The following is a 4,818-nucleotide window of genomic DNA, read 5'->3' as shown; positions in this document are numbered from 1 at the left end:
TTGTTCTACTGAGTTAATGTTGCAGATCAATTTGAATTTATTATTATTTATTGATTTTATTTAATTTTATTTTTCAGTATCAAATGGCAGTCAGTCAAAAAAAGGTTTATAGTTTAAATAAGGATTTTTTTTTTTTTTATTTCAGGCAAATTGATGCACTTTAAATCTTTTTTGTTACAAACTAAAAAACAATGTTCTTTGTTGTAAGTTGATCTATATTTCTTTCTTTTTTGTTGTCTTTAATGTTAATAAGGATACAGTGTTATGGAGAGGGCGCATAAGAAAATAATTGAGAAGCACTGTGTTAGAGAAACTCTCTCACTGTTGAACAGATAGTTCAGTCTGTACATGTCTGTCTCTTTCACTCACACACACCTTTTCAGATTCATGTATTAAATCAGTTTATTTGTTAAACTCTTCTAAATGATTCCTTGTAAACTTCTTCCTCTTCCAGTCCTTTAAAGATGGAAGCTGCAATTATTATAGGCTACAAATGTTGCTGACTTTTATTTTTTAAAATTCTAATCATGATCTTGTCCTTTCACATTAAAAGCATCATTGTGAACATCAGTGTTTTGTCTTTCTCTGAATCTTGGGACAACTGAGCTGATTCAGTTCAAACTAAAATGCTGCCACAGTTTATCTGAAAGATCTGAGAAAAACCAAAGATAGAAACTTGTCAAACTGTCCTTCAGAGGTTCACAGAGTTAGAAAGCTCCTGACTACTCTGAAGAGTTTGAGCCTCGATTCTATGAATTTTAAAGTCAACTTAAAAAATAAGACTCAGAAAAGATGAGAGTGAAAACCAGCAGCTGAAATTTGACTAAAACAAGAAGCTGTGAAGTTCAGTTGACATCTTCATCTGTCATTTTTACAGTGTATACAGTGTATCACCCTATTTTTCATGTTTTACAGTGAATCCTCCTGTTGGACACTTGCGTTGGCATTGGAGCATTGTGTGCCCCCCATTACACCCCTACACCTCCCAAAATGACTTTTCATGGCTACTGGTGTGAGTGCCACAGGTTTGAAGTCATTTGGGGAGGATGCATCTGTTTTTTTGCGGGACGGGTATGATGGTGGAGGACTTGAAAATGTGTGGGACTTCTGCTTGTCTTAAGGACATGTTGAAAATGTCTGTGTACACACCTGCCAGTTGTTCAGCACAGGCCTTCAGGCCTCTGGGTGGTATGCCGTCTGGACCTCGGGGGTTCACCTTCTTCAGAGCCTTTAAGACCTGTGCATGTGTCACAGTGAAAGCAGTGTCCTTAGCGTCACAGGGGGATTTTGTGAGGGTGTCCGTGTTTAGCTTGTCAAATCTAGAGTAAAAGTTGTTGGTTGAGGTTGTCAGGTAGCGAGGCGTCTCTGACCTCCATGGTGTCGGTGTTCTTCTTGCAGCCTGTGACAGACCAGATTCCCTGCCACATGCTACATGTGTTGTTTTGCAGATAGAGGCTTTCAGGTTTTTGGGAGTGTGCCCTTTTTGCATCTCTGATAGACCTGCGTAGGTCGTATCGGGCCCACTTGTACTCTTAGTTATCTCCGGACTTGAAAGCCTCACATCTTTTCCTGATTTTCAGTGGTCCAGTGTGTTGTTGCCTCTGGTGGGAAAATCCAAACTGATGGAGTTAGATTGACATGATCAAATGTTAGATTGATTTTATGAGTAGTTTCATCATGTTGAGAATATTACAGGCAGTCAAACATCTGGCTAAGTGGGATTAGATGATACCATGGATGTAGCAGGTTGGAATTAGACTGGTGTTAAACAATATGAGCCAATGAACACAAGTAGTTTGTGTTTTGAATGATTTCATTATTTACTTGTGCCGAGCAAATGAGGACTGATTGGAAACATCCACTCTGAGGAAACGTTACAGTGCAGGCAGAGGTCAAGTTCATCTGATAGGCAGTGAAAACGGAGCTCAGTGAGGTTTGATCTCCAGCAGCTGTGGATGCAGCACAAGCTGAACAAGTTTAATAGACTGGCTTTGTAATGTTTCTGTGCAAATGCATCACAAATGAAACAGTCAGAAGAGTGAATGATGAATGAAGGGATGTTACACTGCCTTTTCATCATTACCAGTTACAATAACTAGGTAGAAAAAATAATTGAACTCACTGTGCTGCTCAAAGGCTACTGACAATTACCGGCAACTATTAAGGTGGAATGTTTTCTTGCATGTTACTCAATGCATGAGTTGACGTTATGAACCAATCAATACACCTTAAATATCGATATGACAAATATGATCATTGGATTTATTGGCTCTCTCACAAGACTTTAGTAATGATTGTATAACAAATATACAGTAATGAACATAATGTATATAACTTTCAACTGGATCATGCAAACTGCAGATGTTGTGTGTTTTCACTTGGGAAACACCTTTGGTAAACAGGTAAACCTGACTGATGATGTGTCCTTTTCCCAAAGCTCATTACAGCTCCACTGAATCATGTGCAGATGAACTCTGTTTGATTTGATCACATTCCTCGAGGCACAGGCCGAGGAGGAGGAGTGGCAGCAATCTACCACTCAAGTTTATTAATTAATCCTAGACCTAAGCCGAAATATAGTACATTTGAAAGCCTTATCCTCAGCCTCTCACATCCAAATTGGAAGACAGAAAAACCAGTACTATTTGCTGTGGTGTATCGTCCACCTGCTGCTTACTCTGAGTTTTTGTCTGAATTCACTGAATTTTTATCTGATTTAGTGCTTAGTACGGATAGAGTAATTATAGTGGGCGACTTTAATATTCATGTCGATACCCACAATGACAGCCTTAAGACTGCTTTCTATTCAGTATTAGACTCAATTGGCTTTTTGCAAAATGTTAACAAACCAACTCACTGTTTCAATCACACCCTTGATCTTGTACTAACCTATGGCATAGAAGCTGAATATTTGACAGTATTCCCTCAGAACCCTGTTTTATCTGATCATTCTTTAGTAACATTTGAATTTACAATAATGAACTGCACAGCATCTGAGAAAAAAATTAACTACTGTAGATTTCTGTCTGATAATGCTGTTATTAAATATAAGGAAGCTATTCCATCTTTATTATCTCCGCTGCCATGTGCCAGTTTTACAGAGGGCAATGGCCTAAACGTTACTCCAGCAGATATAGACTATCTAGTTGATAATACTGCTGCTTCATTGCGTTCAACCCTTGACTCTGTTGCCCCTTTGAAAAAGAAGGTCAGTAATCAGAGGAAGCTAGCTCCATGGTACAATTCACAAATACGTACTTTAAAGCAGATATCACGAAAGCTGGAAAGGAAATGGTTATCCACTAACTTAGAGGAATTCCGCCTAGCCTGGAAAGATAGCTTTATAATGTATAAAAAAGCCCTCTGTAAGGCAAGAACTGCCTATTACTCATCATTAATAGAGGAAAACAAGAACAACCCCAGGTTTCTTTTCAGCACTGTAGCCAGGCTGACAAAGAGCCATAGCTCTGTTGTACCATCCATCCCTCTAGCTCTCACTAGTAATGACTTTATGAGCTTCTTTAGCAACAAAATAGTAGACATTAGAGACAGAATCCATCTCATCCTGCCTACAACTGTTAATGATGTAGGTATGTCCAGAACAGCATCTTTAGAAACATCTTCCAGTCCTGATTTGCCATTAGACTGTTTCTCTCCCATAGATCTAGCTGAATTGACTTCAATAGTTTCTAAATCTAAATCATCAACATGTCTTTTGGATCCTATCCCGACCAGACTTCTTAAAGAGGTGATGCCTTTGATTGGCACTCACATATTAGATCAAATAAATCTCTCGTTGGTTACAGGATATGTTCCACAGGCTTTTAATGTTGCAGTTATCAAACCTTTACTTAAAAAGCCTTCTCTGGACTCTGACATTTTGGCAAACTACAGACCTATATCCAATCTCCCCTTTACTTCTAAAATTCTTGAAAAGGCTGTTGCATCTCAGTTGTGTGATCATCTACATAGGAACGGTTTGTTTGAAGTTTTTCAGTCAGGATTTAGAGTTCATCATAGCACAGAGACAGCACTGGTGAAAGTTACCAACGACCTTCTTATAGCATCAGATAATGGACTCGTCTCTATACTTGTCCTGCTAGATCTTAGTGCTGCATTTGACACCATTGATCATAATATCCTATTGGAAAGATTGGAACATGTTATTGGGATTAAAGGAACAGCACTAGGCTGGTTTAAATCATATCTATCAGATAGATACCAGTTTGTTCATGTTAATGATGATCCCTCCATATATACCAGAGTAAGTCATGGAGTTCCACAGGGTTCTGTGCTTGGACCGATACTGTTCACCTTATACATGCTTCCCCTAGGCAATATTATCAGGAAGCATGGAATAAATTTCCATTGTTATGTGGATGATACCCAGCTATATTTATCTATGAAACCAGACGAAACAGATCAGTTAGCCATACTTCAGGCATGTCTTAAAGACATAAAGGCCTGGATGACCTGTAACTTTCTTCTTCTGAATTCAGACAAAACTGAGGTTATTTTGTTTGGTCCCAAACACCTCAGAAACAGTTTATCTAATCATATAGTTACTCTGGATGGCATTAATTTAGCCTCCAGTACGACTGTGAGGAACCTTGGAGTTATTTTTGATCAGGATCTATCCTTTAACTCACATATAAAACAAGTCTCTAGGACCGCCTTCTTTCACCTGCGCAATATCAGTAAGATTAGGAACATTCTGTCGCAGAGTGATGCTGAAAAACTAGTCCATGCTTTTGTTACTTCTAGGCTGGACTACTGTAATTCCCTATTATCAGGATGTCCAGTTAACTCTCTAAAGAG

This window comes from Toxotes jaculatrix, chromosome 13 (genome assembly GCF_017976425.1).
Source record: "Toxotes jaculatrix isolate fToxJac2 chromosome 13, fToxJac2.pri, whole genome shotgun sequence".
NCBI lineage: Eukaryota > Metazoa > Chordata > Actinopteri > Toxotidae > Toxotes > Toxotes jaculatrix.
This window is presented reverse-complemented; position numbering follows the sequence as displayed.